The sequence below is a fragment of the Myiozetetes cayanensis genome, unplaced genomic scaffold (assembly GCF_022539395.1).
Source record: "Myiozetetes cayanensis isolate MyiCay16 unplaced genomic scaffold, myiCay2020 scf3, whole genome shotgun sequence".
Taxonomy (NCBI): Eukaryota; Metazoa; Chordata; class Aves; order Passeriformes; family Tyrannidae; genus Myiozetetes; species Myiozetetes cayanensis.
The window spans coordinates 31,732,098-31,752,753 of NW_026087521.1; the positions used below are offsets into that span (position 1 = coordinate 31,732,098).

At 36.0% G+C, this 20,656-nt stretch overlaps 1 protein-coding gene across 2 annotated transcripts in view; it reads left to right on the forward strand.

Moving 5' to 3' along the window:
- Positions 1 to 20,656, forward strand: part of SLC16A7 (solute carrier family 16 member 7) — a 79,554-nt gene that overhangs the window by 4,336 nt on the left and 54,562 nt on the right. The window contains exon 1 of one of the 2 annotated variants that reach the window (XM_050324773.1): positions 12,333 to 12,390. The exons of the other annotated variant lie outside the window; for it this stretch is intronic. The gene's annotated coding sequence lies outside the window, so the exon portion shown is untranslated. Of the gene's footprint in view, positions 1 to 12,332; positions 12,391 to 20,656 lie in introns of those variants that run through there. 2 annotated transcript variants of the gene reach the window in all.

Sequence of the window (20,656 nt, forward strand, 5' to 3'; positions counted from 1 at the left end):
AGTTTGAATATTTGAGAATAGGTGGATTTGACTTTCTTTTCATATGGTTCCTATGAAAGATATAAACAACATCAAACCACATAAAATGGCTAAAGCATAAAACTCTGCAGCTGGAGTTGTCCAAACATGCAAGATTGTTTTAACAATGTTTGTTTTCTTTCAACATGAATATTTGTAGCCCCCAAAAGAAGACTTCAGTTGTTCTTACAGCAAGCTTGGTAGTTATTTCACTTTTATTTCTCTTTAAGGTTTTCAAGTGGAAGACTCAACTGTAGGTGATAAACAAAGTGTTGTGGGAACATTAAGAAAGCATGTTGCACAGAATAACTGTATTTTATGGCTTTTCTTATTTTTATATATTTTTTAAAATTTTGGTCCCTTAGAGTAGCTCATCCTGCTACACCTTCTGTCAAGACTCCTGCTTCAGGCATGACCATTGTGTAGTGTCCTTCAATCATGTGTTCTCAGTCTGAGCAAACTCTTGGCTGTACTCCCAAGTTTGGCACCTAGGGATAGCACATATAACGAAGGGTTGTAATGGGGTTCAAAATGTCTTTGGAATCGAAGAACTTTAGCCATTTGGTGTCACTGCAGTGGTGGTACTGGCAGTGCAATGATGTACATTGCCTTCTGCATGTGTTTTGCAGTTTTACTAATAGAAATTAGTAAAATCTGTCACAAAACAGCAGTACATCATGCCAAAAGATAGATTCTTTTTTTTTTTAGAGAAATAGATTAATTAAGTTTTTAGCATTCATGCTTGCTACTCAGCACTTAGACATTCTTGCAGTTTATGGTACAAGCAAAAAAAGAAACAAAAAAAGATGAAATCTGAATTTGTCTCTTGTGTTAGTTTCAAACTCAGTGTCAGCTTCAGATTTGTACTTCTCAGCGCTTGTTTTCTGAAATCAAGAAATAGCAAGAACGAAGGACTAAACCCACAAAGAAACAAATGAAAGAGAACTCACCATTTCTGTGCTGACAAAAATGAGAAAAGCATACATGCAAAATGCATATTTGATTTTTTAAAAACTTAATCAATTCCTACTGCGATGTATTTGATTAGTATTGCACACAGAGAAATGTGCCTACTTTCAGCATGTGCTTTTGTATTAGAGTGGTTTTTTAAACATTAGAAATTAGGTGCTTTGTGACATTCTTTTCAAATCTCTGGCATAACAATATAAATATTTGGCAGTGAGGATTAGAGTTTTTGTAGTAACATAAGACTGTATTCAAACTACCAGCTGTAAGAACCTGGCTTCTGAGAGACATAGCTGCTTTTCTTTGCTGACTTTTTATTAAGAGATGGAAATTGGAAACATTTTATGTAGGATGTTTCAACAGTTTTCCATGTTATTGAATTAAAATTGAATTAAAATTAAAATATGATAACTAAATTGAGCCCCTATAGTTTGCATTCTTAATATAGCCCTCAGAGCAAGTTCACAAAACAAAATAAAAAAAGGAACCACTTAGTGATGCAAATAAGCTCCCCATAGTAATGTAGGTGTCTGATTTCTTAACAATTGTAATTGGTAAATTCCTTGACAATTCTGCCTTTGCTGAGTATACTGTCCACTGAACAAATCTTTTCTAGAGTTTAACTGCTTTTGCATGCTCTGCCAGGGATGGATTTGGGTCTGAATCTGGGTACTGGACCGTGTGTTCTCATCAGTGCTTTCTGCTGGTGTTAGAAGTGAAAATTGGTTAGATATAAACTGCAAACTGGAACTGAAGACTGGTTTCAGAGGCAGAAAAAAGTGTGTATAGGGCAGAGACTCAAGCTGGATGAGCAAGGGAGTTGCAGCTGGGACCAGGTGGAAAAAAAAATAGACTATGGAGGGAAATTGGTGCTTGATGCTGAAGAAGGCAATGGGCCTATCATCCTATTACCAACCCATTTTTAGAATGTTCATCTTTATAATAATTTATACATAATATTAAACTAAGGCATTTCTTTCTGCCCTGAGGAATTTGTAAAGTCTCTACTCATTGTATCACACAGGGATCCTAACTCCCTTTCTTTCATTAAGCAATCTCTTTCCCTTCTCACCAACACTACAAAAGATGAATAAAGGGACTCGATGATTAGAAACTGCAACACCATATTTTAACAAGAAATGAAAAAATCTTGTGTATTTTTTTTTTTACCTCTGGGTTGTATATTTAAGGAAAATAGGTAGAAAAGAATATACCATAATATGCTGTATTTACAAAACGTGGAGTATACTTTGTGTTTGTGAAGAATACGAAGAAAAAGAGATCTGTTTTCTTTTTCTCGTGCAGATATAATTATGCTGGCTAGGGGCATAAGGTAGTTTTTTGTTATGTTTTTCTTATGTAGTTACTCAAAAAGAGATGTTTTGATGTAGTTATGCTGGATATGGGGGAGCATTATTTCAATTTGCCTTATTTCCTCAGTCATACATAACAACACTAGAGCATTATTAGTGCCATGCACAGACTGTAGTCTGTTTTGGTTTTAGCTATATTAGTATAATGAAAGGGGTTGATAAGCAAAGCTAATGAACGCAAGGGCCAAGCTCACATGAAGTAGAGAAATCCAGGTAGGGCATTTATAACTGACATCTAAAAGCACTGTGGTGTTTTCTCTCATTCACTTAATATGTTAGTGTTGCTTGACTGGCACTTCCTCTGTTTGTGTGACTCCAGGTCCATGCTTGAGCTCTCTTCCTCCAGTACAGTTCCACTGGGTTAAAAGGGGTTACTCGTGGTTTACACCCATTAATGGCTGAAGAGATTCTTTTGATTGCTTCTCAAGACTCATTTAGTCTTTTGGATTGCTTGCTTTGACTTGCCTGATTAGGTTAAATGGAAATTATTTCTCATAATGATTACCAAAATGATTTCTCTGTTTCAAATAAATGCTTTAATGTGTCCATCTTCTCTGCCCTTCCCATCTTTATTTCTGTGAGAGCTTTGTCCTTCTCCCCATTTATCAGAAGAAAAAAACTCAAGGTAAACTAGCAAGTTACTATTCTGCTCTGCTCATCCTACTGGCATACTGGGTTTTGCACACTAAAACTGGAAACTCTGAGACATGCACATTTGTAGGACAGCTTGTATATTGCACAAGTGATGCTCCTCCATAGTAACCAATATTTGTATTTTACTACGCTATTTTTAGAGTTATAAATGTTTGCATTCTTTATCCTTCTGGTTTTTAATTCTGCCTTTCAGTTGTCATTATTAAGGCACAAAGAAAATGTAGCCTTAGAATAATAATAAATATAGAAGGTGAAAACAGAGTAGAAGGGAGAGATATTAACCTAAGAAGATACTATTTTGAAGAATTTCACAGAGGCATATATCTTCAAGGCAGCAGAAGTGGAATGTTGTGTTATGTTTTCAGAGCGGGTTTTTGTTGTCTTCAGATTTTTAAATTTTTTTTTATTTGTTTGTTTTTGAGAAAGGAATAGAGAGAATGTTGCCTTTTGCTTTTATGACTTCTGTATGCTAATTGTAGGCCATAGCAAGGTTTTTATTGTTAAAGAATAGTTGTGTTGTAATAGGATACAGAAATCTGTCATTTCCACAATTAAAGTAGATTCCTCTTCTGAATGGAATAGCATAGAAAGGGGTTAATGAAACAAGATGTTGCTTTACTAGGTAATGAGCTTGCACTTCTGGATAAACTTTGGCATTGCTGAAATATTGTATATGTAGAATGGTGACTTAAGTAATATTGTTCTGAATGCAGATGTATTTTAACTGTAAGACCATGATTTTTTTTCTTTTATCTGTTTTCTGAAAAATTAGCAAAGCTATTGTAGGTTGACATATCCAAGATTACTTTGAAATTATTATACTTATGTTGATAGTTTAATTGCACTAAATGATATGTTTTATTAAGGATCTAAGATATGGTTTTAACTTTATTAAGGTAGTTACAAATTTTTTCCTTACTATTTTTTCTTTCCCCCCATTTAGCAGTTTTATCCCTGTGTAGCTACAATAATTTTTGCATGCAGGACTGTAGACTTGTGATACCTAAATTAGCCACCTAAATTAGGATCTCTAATTTCTGTGTTACTGTATCCTGGGTAAGTAGGTTGTTATCTCTTAACAACTGAAGATTAAATCCTACTTTTAAATCAATCCTCTCTAGTAACCAACATGTACTGGACGAAACCAGATGTTATAATTGTATGCTGAATAACCTATTTTATAAGTACTTTGAACAGCAGTTAGAGTTGTTTTATAAGCAGAGAATCTCACATTCTGCTGTTCTCTCAAGAAAGCATCTACTTCCTTCTCATTATGGCACTTAAATATACAAAAGTGAGTAGATAGTTTTCTAATAGTAATAATTGAGTGTATATATATACAAATACACAAGGTGATATGAAAATAGGAAGAACTCTGTGCAACATGGTGCATACTGAGAGGTGAAGTGGGGAAATGAGGAAAGCACTGGAAGAGATAGTGCGTGTATATTGCTTTGTTGTTTTGGGAAGTTCTAGTGTTGCAGTATGGTATTTACAACCTATAGTGATCTGCCATATAAACATTTGTATGTATTTTCTGTAAGATCCTTTTGACCTCTTTGGAACAGTTGGATAGAAGGTGCATAGAAGGAATAGTGGAAATAGTGGGGATGTTGGCAGTACGAGACTGTGAGGAGATGTAGAATTTGGACCAGTTATGAAAACAATGGGATTGAATACTTGAAGAGGACATTTTGGCACCATTACTTTGACTTGGCATGTGAATTGTCAGAAACAAATTATTTTTTAGTCAGCATTTAATAGTAAATTTAGCCCCCTAAAGACTGAAGGACTTCTGTAATCAAGGAAGTTTTCACTCATCCAACCAAAGCAGAGTAAGTTCTGTTTTCATGTGTCAAGTGGCTAAGGTTGTTTACTGCATAGGAATTTGTGCTGCTCCAAAGAGGAGTTTGAACTGTTTGGTCAATCCCTACTGTGTTCATTAACTTAGTGTGTTTGCTTCTGTTACCCCACTGAGAAGGGAATGGGTTTTGTTGGTCTTCTTAAGAGATCGGACCTGAATTATTTAACCAATCCCCACTGAGCACAGAACCTTTTGTATTTGGTTGAACTCATGCTCCCAGGCTCATTTACATCTGCTCCTGTGACCTTGACAGAGGGAATCCCTGTTTGTTTATTTATTTGGTAGAACTGTTTATCTGGGCCCTTCTGAGTATAGAAATGGGCTGCCTACTTTCTGCTGTGTGAGAACCAGGAGAGACTGTCTCTTGTCCTAAAGAGAGAAGAGCTTATCCAAGGTGGTTTTTTGATTAATTTTTTTTCCTTCAGAGAACTGGTAATTTCCGGTCTCAGAGGATGTAGCAGTGATTTTTTTTAAGCAGCATTAGGTAAGTCTGGTGACAACAATGAGAAGACACTAAGTCTTAAAGGTAGAGGAAGAAGGAAGGGTGCATGATATAAGGTGTCAGGCTGCTGGGCTTTAATCCTCAGATAGTCCAGCAATGCACTGACTCATTTTCTGTCCTGCTTTTGAGGAGAGCCATAGCAGCATAAGCTACCTAAAAAACCCATTGTGCCTCAACGTGGACGCTGTCAAAGGACTGCGTTTAATTTAGATCCTAAAATTCAACAGCAGAATTAGAATAGATTGAGCAGTTCTTTTGTGGACATTGAGCTGACTTTTGAGAGGGGGTTTGTATTAGTGCTAGGGTCACCGTCTTTAAAATAACCTCATGTGCACAAAATAGCTGCTGTAGAGCTACAGTGAAACTATGCATTGATCTGCATCTTTTAACTGCCACAGGTAAAGGTGTTGTATTTGTCTCAAATAGATGTACCTAGGGTGGCTACTGTTGCAGTATTTGGGCCTGCTGGGAGTTGCATAAAATGTATCTGTCTCCTGAGGAGCCTCAGTTGGCAGGATTTGTGTGGATTTCTGCTCATAAAAAGAAACCTGCTTTACCCTTGTAGATGCTACAGTCAAGAGTTGATCCCTTAGGGCTGAAAGCTTCTGCCAAAACAGCTACCTCTCTAGGCAAAGTAGAAAGACATTATACTACAGCCTTTAACCACTAGGGGTTATATCTCCTTGTCATTAAACAAAATTATTTCATCAATTGCTCAGTATTTTTATCACTGTACTTACATGTTTAATTAATATATACCCTAGTCATTTTTTCCCACTATAATGTACACCTACACTTATTGCTTACTTGTTTAAAATGCCTCTCTTAATTGTAGTCCAAATCCAGATTAAAAGCTGAGTGTACCTCCAACAGATATAACACAAACTTAGCAACTTACGTATCTGTACATAAATCATGAACTTTAAATTAGAGAACATATTCTTGCAGGTGGGAAACACGTATTTTTGGTTAACATAGTAACTGTGCAACAACAGAGATTGCAAAATTAAAGGTAAGAGTTACAGGCTTTCACAAGGTGCATACCATTAAAAATTAAGATGCCAGCAAAGGCAGTAATACCACTGCATTCAGGCTCATTATCCTTTTCACTTGCATTTTGCAATGTCCTCATACCATCCTCTCCCCTCTGAAGAACACAGTTTAGTCTCTAATACACAGTAAATCTCATGAATACACTCAGTTCCACTGAACTAGGCTCACATACGTTATTTGATCTGACTAGAAAAAGGTATTTTTCTACTCAAAAGAATACATTGAGTATTCTCAAAGAGTGCTTTCCCACAAATAATTTGTAAAAGACAAGGGATGGATTTGGTACAAGAATCTGAAGTGATATGAGCAAAATGGAAAAATTATAGTCATGTGTTAGTGACTTGGACATATTTGCTCTTAATGAACTACTGAAGTGTTTTAGAAAGGGAAGAATGTTAGTGACCAAGTTTATACTTCTTTATTTAAGGCTTTAGGTGATAGTCAAATAATCACAACTAAACTCTGCCCTGATAGAGTAGCTTTAAAAGTTACTTTTTAGGTATGGCATCCTTTTATTTTGTGTATGATTATTTATGTATTCTTAAAGGTACATTTAAATACAAGATAGTGAGGACAGCTGAAGGGAAATCAAGGAACCAGGGGAAACCTGAAATACCAGTTTTGTGATGAATAAACCATAAGTCATTTATGGAGTAGTTTTTCCTTGCCTTGGACTTTGTATGCTGGCATGTTTTTGAGTTACTACAGCTGTCAGAGCAAAGAGGGGTGAGACCACCAGCCTTTTAGGTTGGGGGATTAGGGAGGAAGAGTGGTGGGAGGGCAGTGGGTGTTCTGTGGAGCAGGCTGAAGCAGTGTCTGCCATGGGGGAGAGCTGGCAGACTAAAGAACTGGTGGAGAAGTATACATTTTCATTACAGTGCCATTGCAATAAGAGCTAATGTACGGGTGGTAGGAAGGAAACTAGTGGTATTAGTCTTTAACCTCTGTGTTTGCAACTGGTACACAGTTGGTTTTTAACCCATCAGTGTGTTTGGCTAATTCTGAAGGGTGGTATACAAAAGAGGAGTTATTACCATTTTGGAGACTGATGAGAAAATCTATGTTTTACATTGTCCAGGTACAGCAGGTCTGGTCTGCTGTTCTACATTCATGGTTCCTTACTGTTTTCTCCATTCACTCCGTACTATTTTGAGACTACCCACTGAAAAAGAATGCTTACACAGAAACAGATAAGAAACAGCCCAAAAGCTGGCATACTGGGCAATGTGACATGCAGCATACTTTTCTGATTTGAATTTCCTTCATACTTAACACACTCAAACTTGTGTACTGTCACACCCTACGGCATTTCTTATTACTCAAGCTCTTGTGTATCTAAGTTATCTAAGCCAACAAAACTTCAGGCTTGCATGATAATACTTTTCAAATAATTCACAGAGAATAGTTTTAAAATTATTATTGCCTTTTTGTTTTTTCCCCTTTCTTCCACAAGTGGATCTTCTACGGAATTCTTGAGCTTATTCAAAAAGACTTGGCAGTATCTTGGGCAAACAGTTACTGGGTTTTTTTGTTAAGTTTTGAGCTGTCCCTGATGCATATTTGGTATCTACATCATCAGAGAGACAGCCCTAGCTATTTTGTTGCCTGAATAAAATATATTCTGCTGCCTCTTTTCCACATTTATAAAAAATAAATTGTATTTAATACCAGGTACTTTTATAGAACTTTGGAATGCCACATATTCATATACAATAAAATACAGTCTCACAAAATTCCATAAAAATATGAGACATTATAGCATTTATCCATTATAAAAATTAATGTCTTGTTAGCAATGTAATCAGTACAGTCTTGAATTGGTTCTAAAAATGCTGCCTCTCCACTTCTACAACTCTGGGCAACTGTCCAGCCTTTACATAAGGTAAGCTAATCTGTGCATTCTGTAAGGCATTGGATGTTATTTCAAGTTTTAATTGGATGGTTTATGCAGTGAAGTAGTTGCTTTGTTACGCTTTTTTACATAAGACTTGACTTGAATATTTACTTTCAAAAAAGATAGTATTAGTTGTCTATGGTATGTACATAAAGCGGTTTATCTGCACCTTCCATAAATTTTCTTCTATGCAGCCATGATAACCACAAAAATGTTTGTGATGCAACATTCCTGAGTTGCACATTTTACAAACACAGAGACAAAATATAGGTATTGCAGCACATGTTTTTTCAGAGACTCATTGCTCAGCTGAACTGAACATATTTTTCTCAGTAATACAGAAAAGATTGCAAAATTTCAGATTCCAACAGTATGCTGTTAAGCTGTGGATCTGTTTGAAAGAAAACAAAAAGAACATTTTTAGAAAACAAAACATATATTTTTCACATTCTTGTTTTGTAAGAGCTAAATAAACAGGGTAACCCTTTTTATTATATGTCCTACCCAAAAGACTTAAGATGTAAAAGTATTGAAATGAAAGAAGGAACTGGGTCACTATTTTCAGTCCACTGCAGTACTGAGAAACTGTATTATGAACCTATAGGGCTGGGTTCATCTGAATACAGAGTTCAGTATCATATGTATCTATATTTGAGCAACTTATCTAGATATACTTTATATAATGGAGAGATATAGGCACTTGGAGACCACATATCATCTCATTATAGATTAGATGTCTAAAACAGGTTAGTGAGAGGTGTGCCAGTACTTCCCTTCTGACTGTAAGTGGAATCTAGGTATCCAGATCACATCCAGATGTCAGCCCTGTCAGTGTCAAAATATGGCTATGAAGAATCCCTCCCTTAAATCAGACAAAGTCACAAATTGTGCGTAAACCAAACTTGTAGAGTTGTATTACAAGCTTAAATCTTCCCCAAATTGTGTAAAGCTAGAGTATATACTGGTAGGAGAAACAGGAGAAATGGAGATTATCACCCAGTAATTGAGGTTTTGCAGGGGATTAGACCAAAAAAAACATTTAGAAGTTCACACCAACAGAAAACAGTTTACAACCAAACCTCCATTATTAGAACAAACTCTATATAGCTTTAGGTACTATTACCACTGCAAACGTAAACCATTCTTTCAGGAAGGCCAACATCCTTGATTGTGGCTGAAAGAAAAATTGTGCTGCAATATTAACAGTATTACATGACTTTATGCAAAAGACTTTTTTTTTTAAGTGTCTATTAATAAACAGACATTGTACTTAAGCAGATGTTAGTCAGGAGAAAACCTGAGCTAAAGTTCAGATCAGCATCCAGACTAAATGGTTATGATGAGCTTACTTCAGTTGTACCACTTTGATCTTATGATCCTGGAAGAAAATCTCAGTCTCTTTCCAGGAAGGAATGTTACATTTAATATTGGCTATGCTTCAGTAAACCAGCACCTTTCTCAGAGGAACTCTTGAGTAGCTGGATTTGTATTATATGTAAAACTCCACTGCCATTATTATTTGCAAATACACTGCAATATTAGTGTCATATGATATAGTGAGTTGAGTAATAGCCCTCTTGGTATTGATACATTTTTAAAGACAATGGTCCAAGACAGTATTAACTTTTGTTTTTGTCAAGTTCAAACTGACAGTGAACTGCAGGCCGGCTGCCTGCCACTGGCATGCTCTTTACCAATTAGCACTGTCGCTCAGAATCGCACTTTAACGTTAGTTCTGACCTTCTACCTCGTGCTTAGTTCCCTGAAATTAGAAGCTGAGCCTTGGTGTAGGCACAGATTTTAGCCATTCTCATTTCTATCTGAAGTGGATGGACAAAAGGCAGCTATAGTCCCTTAGCGTGATGCCAAGCTGGTGCTATGCTGTGCTTGTTCATGTGGACCATGCGATCAGCATTACTAGAAGACATCTGCAGCCTCATTTGTCTAGGGGCACTGCCATGGTATCAGCTAGTAATCCCTCTTTCTGTGGCTGTTTCTCACAGATTCATAAATCTTGAGGCTAGAGATGATCTTCTCTTCCCCTACCTGGGGTGGGATGGGGATCCTGTGGAAGGAAGGGCCTACCACCGAACGGCACAGCAGGGGAGAGCGCTTTTGCTGACACAAGTGAGAAGCTGTACCTGGGACTAAACACAAGTTGTCAAAATCTAACAGAAGGTATCCAGCAATAACAATGCCTCCCTTCCTACTTCTCTCCAATAGTAGGAAATGTGGTATTGTTGTCATCATGGAGTCTCTGTCAGAATTCAGCAACCCATGTTTACTTCCTTTGTTGTTCTCTTCTAATGTGCTTGTGTCAGCAAACACGTTCCCTTCCTGCAGTTGTCCTCAGTGCTGAGATGAGCATCCCTTGCAAGTAGTCCTCCCCATAGTTTGGCATTAGAGGCTCACCTATCACTGCCATGCATTATCTCCAGTATATTTCATCCTTTCAGAAAGAACTGTTTCAGGTTCAAATTAAAGTTTTAGACAGTACAGAGATCAATTAAATGATAATACTTTCTCATGGTAAGTCTCGTCTTTCTCTTTAAGCAACTTTCTATTGGGTGAGCTTCCAGTAATTCGAGACCTCATGTCACTTTTCATATGAGATTACCACAGCCCTTAGAAGTGCAAATAATCATTAGCATCATTATTTTCAGATAAACTAAGAAATATATTGTGAGAATTGCCTTTTTCCTCTGTGAACATTCAAAGTGGTGGGCAGTGAAAGTAACAGCAGTTTGCTGTTACATAAAATCTGTCCCAGAGACTGCCTAAAATTCTCAAACAAAGCACTTCTAAGAGCTTTGAGGCTTTAATATCAGTTGCTCAGTGAATATCTAGGACAAGAAAAAGTTTAGTTTTTTTCCAATCTGAGTCATCAAAATGCTTTTCTGTTTCCTTTGGCCAGGCAGTTTCATCCTTTCCAGCATTTCTTGGGATAAAGTCAGTATGGTGTGTGAGACTAATGAAAAATAACAGTTGTCAGGACATATACACCTTGTTAACAAAATAGTTAAGGTCACTTTTGTAATTAAAAAGGAAAGGCTTTTGATGTGAACTCTGAAAAACATTTTGCTCATAATTCTGAATGAATGTATGATCTGGTATAAGGTACAACCTGCCTTCTAAGTATGCATTTCTTTTATAAGTTTTGCAGATGATTCAATTTTCTCTTCTACACAAAAATAATGAGTCTTTGTAAAATTTAAGAAATAATGGAAAATAATTTTTGGAGCTCTGCAGCAAATTCTGCATTATCTCCAGCAAATCATAGCTTTTTAAATACTATCATGATTAGCATTGCTTATTAATACAGAGTTTCTAATTACTCTATAAAACCTAATTCAGTGTTTTGTACTATGACTGTTAAAGGAGCAGCCTAAAAAAGTTAAAGTTAATTGCTTGTTTACTTATAATTGCTGGACAGTTTTGTTCAAATGAGAAAAAAATTGGACTTTTGCAACATGTTAGTTGCAGTGAGTGCCCCTAATTTTAATTTTAAGTTTTTTCTGATGGTCTTTAGAGCATTTTTATTACATTTTTAATTTGTTGAACAAAATAATTTTAATGCTGATCTTCAATTACTGTAGGTAAGGCAAGTTAAAAGGCAAGTTCCAACCCAGTATCACTATACACGCTGAGCTCCTGTAGAATTAGACACAAACTATGTTCAAGGTCCCCAGATATTAGCACTCATTTTAAAGACTATATCATCTAAAAATTTTTTTGAATGTGCCCTGAAGATGATAAGGAAAAATCCTGCATGTCAGACAATGAAACTGTGAAAGAAACCCTGAACAGGCAATGTGGCATTCAGAGAACAAGGATGCCCTTCTGTGGGATTGTGTTCTGAATGTTGAGCTTCACCATAACCTCTTGTGCCTCAGTAATTTGAGAAGCTTGTTGGTTTGGCAATTGGTCACACAAAATAAACCATCCAAACATCATGTGTGATAATCAGCCAATCAGGTCTCCAAAGAGTCTTTAAATGTTCTAACTGAACAAAGACTCTGTATCTATCAAGTTCAGATTATTGTCTTGGACAGCAGCTCTCTGCCAGGTAATGTGCTGTTTTTCTATTCCCTTTTAGCTTTATTTAGTAGCAATAGGTAGTTTCAGATTACTGTGGTAATTCATGCAAAACTAATTGACTAATTAAATGCAAGACAAGTCAATGCACCAGCACATGTTACACAATATTTGCTGTTGGCTTTTTAATGCTTATCTAACGTGTATTGATGAAAGAGTCTGAAGCACTTTAAAGAAGAAATATTCTTATACTCTGTCTACTCCTAAAAAGTTTTAACAAGGATTAACAACTGAATGGTGACAATTCCCAGTCTTGCCAGGCTTTATAGATTTGATGGATACTTTTTGTTCATATATGTTGCCAACATTTCTGGGAAAATAAAAACTTCAAAGAAGAGTCTTCTAAAGAGAAACTTAAAAGAAAGGGAAGCATCAGTATAGTTCAGCTATATAGGGAGAGTTAATCCCGTGTGTTTTGAAGTAACATGTAATTTATAAATGGAGCATCAATTCTACTTACAAGTCTTCATGATAGACATTTTCATAAGAATTTGGGAGGGCATCAATAACATAATCCCCCTGCATGAAACCAAGAGATGGAATGAAGGCTATTCAGCCTTTCTGAGCACTTACACAGACAGTTCTGCAACAACAGAGATTTTTATAATAAAGGATGAAGGGTTGCTTTAAAGCAGACAACATGGGGGTGTATTTTACTGACACAAGTAACTGTTTCAGTCTTTTACAATCTTCTGACTCAGTGTCCTATACCTCTTTTCAGCTGTAGGCACTTAAAAATTACTAGATTCCTGAGAATCAGGTGCAAAAGTAATTTCCAATTCTGTTTTTTTCATATGTAACGGCCCCTCTAAAATCTCCAGCCAACCTAAAGAGGTTTTGCCAATAGTTAGTCCACTAGCAGTTTTTACAATGAATGATTATACATAATTTTGGAGAGAAGTTTGCTGAGATTATTTCATGGAGATAACCTGTTGATTTTTGGTGCTGTTTTTGTTATCCCTGTTATCAAAGTTTGAAGCCTCAAGGTCTAATTCTTTGTTTACTGAGCTCAAAACTGAGTGCTAAGCTGTCTTTGATTTTATTGGGGTAGGCTGATGGCTTAGAGGCCAAAGTTTTGGCTGTCATCTTCACAACTCTTCTGATGTCAGAAGCACTCTAGAGGCTTATCACACAAAAAGACTGTGGACTTAAGTGGGTCATACTGCAAAAAAACCAAAAGACAAAACTCCTCAGTGGTGACAGTTTTCACACTTATTTTCAATGGATATTTTATACCTTTCTTTTATATATTTTTATTTGTATTTGCTCATTATGATTCTCAATAAATGTACATGAAACATTATTCATAATTTGTTTTTAAAAATAAAATATTGGGGAGATAAAAAAATAGGTAATGTTTTGTTTTTCACCAGTGACTGAGACCTCAGTGTATATTCATAAAGTCCCACTCTTGTGTAGAACTGATATATTATAACTCTTCAACACTAAAAATATTCACTTGCCTGCTAGTAAAAATAGGTGATAACTGAAAGGTATTCCTACCAAGTAATGGTAGAGAGGTCCCCAGGTACTTAGGTAAGGAGTCATGCTTGAACAAATGATTTTTCATGATGCTGCATGCAACCTTAGTGAGGTTTCAATATGAGGAAAATTCCTTTTGCTTGAACTTACCTCCTGAAAAACCCGTTTTTTTCAGATTGTCACACAAAATTGATTTACCAGTACAACTCCTTATTCCCTTAAGCAGCTACAAGAAGGAAAGAAATTGAGGCAGGAAAAAAACCCCCAACAAATCAGCCTGTCTCTTCTCCCCAAAGTCACAAAGCAAATGAAGCACCATGCTTGATCCATGTAACAGAGGAAAGCAGGAGAGTGAAAGATGTGTATGCAATGTGATTTATAGACATTATCAAACAATCACTACATGATGTTTAAACACTGCTTTATGGTGTTTCCACTGACATATTCCATTAGTATGTGATGATAATGAATCGTGGTAGTACTTCACTGCATACACTTCTGGGTTTTTTTTTTCACCTGTGGATTGCACATGGAAACAACGGAAGAGAAATTATTTGAAGAGCTAGAACTAGAATAAAAGCTGCAAAATTATAATGTTGATTAGAAATGGGCTAACTTTTCAACACAGTTTTATTTTGTTTTGTCAATATTATTTTATTCAAGTTAGAAGTGCAGCTTTAAGTATAGTCTTGTGGAGAATGTGAAAGAATGCCTTTAGAAAATGTCTCTAGGCAGTGCATATGTGTTGACAAAAGTGGGGGGGTTTCTAATACTTTTTTTTTTTTCACTTCACAACTAATTTGAGAAAGAATATTTTCAGCTAAGGAGAGGGATTGAGGGATTGAAAAAAGATAAGTGCTTCATTACTGGTAAGGATCTCAACATCCATACAGCATCTCGGTTCAGATGGAAATGCTTCTCCCAGATCTTACTCCTACATGCTCAGATGGTAAGTCTTAAGAAGAGGGAGAAGTACCATCTGGTGATTCAAAACAATACAAAACTGATGGAATCAACTTCTTGTAGTTGACAAATAGAACTGGTCATCAGCTTCAAATAAATTGCCATATGTCTGGCTATGAAGATCCTTGAAACTGACAGAATACTCAACTATCTCTGTCATCAGATTTCCATTTGAAATTCTATTCTGTCATTATACTGCAGCAAATTAATATCATATGTTTAGCAGCAGTAGATCGTAACTATTGCATTTCAGTAATCACAAAACTGTCAGTGTATACGGTATCTGCTGATGCAAAAGTTATATACCATATATACACCAATTATATGAATTATGAAAATTATATACCTATATAGTTATATTTGTCCTTTTACATTAGATTTTGAACTCTTATACATGATTTGTCATTTACATGAATATTATAGCACATGTGTAGAAGAGTAACAATAATATATGATGTATGAAAAAACTAGAGAAAATAATGGGTTAAAATAATTCTCTTTTAATAATAAGTTAAAAAATATTTGACAGTTTATAAGCTGATGATGCACTATAGACCTCAAATATAGGAACAGAAAGACCATGAAAAAGGAAAAGGGTGGGTTCTGAGGTTTCAGAAAAAGAGAAAACAGATTTCTTTGAAGTCAGGAGCTATTTCAAAAATTCAGACTGTATACATGTTTCTCTAAACAAATCCGTTTACAAAGGAAGGAAGTACATAATAAAAAAAATTACATTTAGTGAATATTAGACCATATCCATTTTTCTAATTTGTAATTTATGTTCTTAAAAATGATTTACTGAAGAGTTGTGTTAATATATAATCTTTTTTACTTGAAAGCCTTTTGAAAAAGGAAAAAAACACATACAGAAAAAAATTATCCTATTGAACACTTCTGTATCTGAGTAGAATCGTACAGGCATCTTTTGCACAGAAATTATAATTATCTGCCAAGTATGAGTGTAAGGTCTCTTGTTGTACTCTGTGAATATTTAACACTTTTTGTACACAGTACCAGAGATGATAAAGCAAAAAAGAAATATTTCTCAGCCAAATCCTTTCTCAGCCAAAAAGAAATATTTCTCAGCCAAATCCCCTTTAACCTGCTTTTTCGTTAATTTATATTAGTGTCTTGTAATATAAACTCTGATGTGAATCAGCACTACAAATGAATACTGTCTTACATGGTATAGATAACTTTATCCATAGCAGACAGTATCTCTATTTTAAGGAGATAAGATGAGATAATAATTCTTTATACTGACACACAATGACTAGTTGGGTCAGGGTGAGTTTGCATAGTGGAATGAGCTCCCTACAGTTACATCCAGACACCTTGGTAATGAGAAGTGTCATGAATGTTTCATTTATTCATTTCTTTCCACTCAGAAGGTCAAAATGAACTGGTATCTTCATTTCTGTTTCTGTAAGTTTTCAAATGAGCTTTACTTTTTCGCTTTCGAGCGATATTTAATTTGAAATATCAAAAGAACAAAATTAAAGTCTTGGTGTCTATACAAAGTTAAGAGAATGAATAAAAGATAAATCCAGTTCATTGTAAATTTCAATAGCAACAGCCTAATTTTAATGCAGCATAACTATTTTAGAAGTCAATTGATAGTCAAAGCCAATGTTGCCATAAAGCAGAATGAGTGAAAGCTATCATCCTTGTGGTGACTGGAAACTGATGATGACCTTTTTGCATCTGTCATGTCATTAGAAAATCAAATAATTTTCTTCTTCAAGGACAAAAAAAATCTTAAACTGTCAACAGGTATATCAAGTACTGTTCATAAAACCTTTCACCTTATCTCAAAGAAACAAAAAAAGAATTTAAGGAACTGACTAATTCTCAGTACAAACAACAGATCTGGACTATAAATGACTGAATTGTTTAAGGAGTTGATCACTTAAGACCTCCACATTTGCAAATAAAAATTACTCTACTTTTTTCGAAATGGTTAAATTTGCAACATATTCAGGAAATAACTCTGACAGTGACTGCAAATATGGCAATTCACACAGTGTTTTCTGAAATCTTGACCTGTGGCAGAAGGATAAAATACCAAGAAAACACCTCTTTAACGTTTGTTATAAGAGAAAGGGATGGTTATGTGGCTGTTAGGAATATTTGAGGAGTAGGAAGTTAGGGGAAGGGTAGTGGGTTTTTGTTTGTTTGTTTCCCCCTTAGGTTTCAGGCAAGGTGCAAAGTTTATTTAGGGAAGTAGAATGAAACACAATTCAGTCTTTGTGGATTTGCCTTACAAACATGCAACATTAAAGAATCTGCTTTATCATTTATTTGAGTAGCTCTTTATCCTTGTATTGTGAGAAATAGCACATAGTTGTTAGCTACTATCCTTCTCTACATCATTGTGATTTTACTGTGTCACAGACATAGAGCAGCAAGAATATGTGATTGATGTCGTTACATCATCTTTAAATTGATTGTGAAGAGCCTTCTGATATATTTCACTTTATTCTGGGTGACTCTCTGTGGCTTTATGAAGTGTTAATTCATTTTTCCATTTTCCCTCACTGTTGTCAAATTCATTAAAGCTGAAGGACTTTCCCTGGTTGATAGTAAACCTCAGGTATTTGTGAAAGAAGGGTATGATAGGAGTGGATATGGCAAAAAAACCCTCATTAGATAACTGTGTTTTGGCTGGTGTGCTTGCTTCCTTGGGAATGCAGAGATGGAGACAGGCTGGTGCAGCCTGGTACCCAGATTTCTGGTGGGAGAGAAGGCAGGGTGTGTGGTGCAGCCAGTGCTCCTAGGAGTTAGGAGGTAGCTTGCACATGTGCCTAACCTGCTGGCTAGCCCTTGCTTGAAGACATCTGAATTTGGGTGCCCAGGAGAAGAAAAACTGAATCTAGATTATGGCAGGTTGATATAACTTCAGCCTGAGGTCATTATAACTTCAGCTGACAGCTTCAGCTGATGGTGGTGCGCAACACTGACAATAACTCTTGGGGGTGCGTTAGGTCAAGAGAAGGAGGTTGAAAAGCAAAACTAGAACAGTTGACCTGTGGGAAAGAAAGTCTTTTTGAGCCTCTTAATATTTTTCCTTTCGCATAAAGGGAATGATGGCAGACATGAACTGAGGTGAATTCTTGAAACATGCAGTAGAAAGGCAAAAGGACTGAGGAGGTATCTGGGATGAAGAGAATGTGCATGACATATATCATGAAGAAGGTTTCACGAGAAGCAACCAGAAACCTCTTTTGGTGTTTGCTGGGTTAGGGCAATGGGATGAGGCCACAAGAAAGAAAATCAGCTCTTTTGGGGTACAGTTAGCTGAGCTTATCGATTCAATTGCAGAAATCTTAAAGCTGCAAGAGGAAAAGCCATCCCTTTTCTCCTCCTATAGTTTTATTACAGTCTTAAGAGTGGAAGTCAACACTTGAAAAGATTTATTTGGATGAGGGTAAGATTACACCTTCTGCAAATCAGAAGACTAAACATAGTATGAGGAGGAAGCAACTTTGTTTTATGCACCTTCATCCCCACAAAACAGGTACTTAAAGACACTGGATGGAGAAATAAAGAAAAATGGAAAAGAGGGAGGAAATCCTACCCTGTGACAAATCAGGAACCCTTAAAATTTTTTTAACCAAACCTGGCATTATAGACACTTTAAATCACTAGTCATACATAAGTAGACCATCTCTGTACTACAATAGTGGTATAATAATTAAATAGCCATTTTGGGTTGTTTGGGCTTTTGGGTGTCTATTTCTGTATCTTAACTGGCTTGAATTTTTTTTTTTTGAGTTTTAGTATCACTGTAATATATAAACTTACTGGTATCTCCTCAATTTTAAATTCCAAATGAGTAATTTTTAACTTGTAAATAAGAAAAAAAGGTGAATAGGAATGTAACTCTGTAGACTAGGAATTTTTGCTTTAGTAATGAACTCTCTTCAAATATTATTAGGAAAGTAATTTGTATCAATCAGTAAGAAATCCATCATTGGAAAAAACATTTTTTGCTTAATAATTCATCTTTGCCTTATGGGGAAGGCTTTTGATAATGTATGAAAATACTAAATACTAAATATTTAATTACAATATATAAAAAACCACTGTGGGATGCATTGTTGTGGGAGGAACACGATGTATGTGTGAGCAATTTGTATTGTGTATTGTAGTTTTGTGGACTTTTATAACCTTTTATATAGTTTTATAGACACTATAAGTTATAAGTGCCAAGATGGCTGTGAGTCTCTTTGCTAGAACAAAAGGAAATCAGTGCCAAGAAGAAGGTGGAGTTTGATAAAGTAAATAATTGCCTTGTTAGCTGTTAATAACCAATTATAAATGTATTTGTAATGCATGTTTACATCTGGACAGTAACTTGTATCCAATTATGTGCTTCTTGTCACAAGACCTTGTTTACAGATCCTATAAAAAGTCTGAGCTCTCCTGAATAAACTGGACATATTGTAGATCTTACAGGTCGTGTATGTATGTCTCAGAACGTCTCCGTCAACACATTGCATCCTTCACATAAGATACATTGTTTTCTGTCCCTCAGTAAGTCTTTTATTGGTTCTAAGTGATGCCATGTTAATAATTTTCGACTTGGTAAGAATGATACAGATCAACAGTATGTACTGTCATCTGACCACATCTGAATTAGTCATGTGATAGCAGTAAGAGAAGAAAATGGCATGCAAATATACATAATTTTAGGCTCAAGGGTGCAGTATTATTGTGCAATGCTGATTAAACAGACTGACAAAGCAGAGACAGTGTTAATATGGGAAAATATAGTTAGTTCCAAAATAAAAGTTAATAAAATTCAACCATTAGATATAAACTCAGGAAAATAGTGCTAGCCCTGTGTGCAATCAAATTGTACTGTAAAGCTGATGATTTGGTAGTGGTTGTAGAGTTGAAATAGAGGACTTGAAGTGAGATTGCAGCAGCAAGTCCTTCACAAATAGTAAATATAATGACCAGTCTTCACGAGTGAAGATCCGGGGAAGGTCTTTCCACCTTCCAGCCTGCGCATTGAGTTTTTTTTTTTAGGTGAGACACAGTGTGCGCGGAACTGAGCCCACCCTTTAATCCTAAGGTTCATCTGCCGGGGCCAAGCGAGCTTGGACGGTGGCAGCGAGGTCCTCAGGACGTAGGTGGGTTGCCTTTAAGGGCTAACGAGCCCCACCTGCCCGGGAGTGGCCCTGACCGGGAATCGAACCCGGGTCTCCGTGGTGATAGCGCGGCGCCTTTACCACTAGACCACCAGGGGCTCGATGCATTATACATATCACAGTAAAATAAAACAATGACACAAATGCAGCTTCATTAGTTATTGCAACTGTTCTATCAGCTGAGTCACCAAATTGCTTCTAAAAACTGGGGTAACAGTTGATATCTATTCTTGAAGAGCGTTTAATTTCTAACAGAAAGGCATCTGAAAGGCAATTTAGGCTTAAGTTCATAGAGAAGTAGGTATGCATTAAGTTTCTTAAAACACTAGGGAAAATGTAGTTTTTTAGCTAAATATAAATTACTCATCTTTCTTTCCCTGCTAACCATAATACTGAAGAATTTGAAAATGTTTCTCCTTTTCTGCCATATTCTGAAATGGAAGGGACCCACAAGGACTGTGGAGTCCAGCTCTTAAGTGAATGGCCTGTACAGGGATTGAATCTGTGGCCATGGTGTTATTAGCACCATGCTCTAACCAACTGAGCTAATTGCAGGGTTATGAAAACCAGTTAATTCTTTTTCTCTCTCAGGTATCTCTTTATCCATCTTTCTTTCTTTTTCTTTCTTGCATGTTT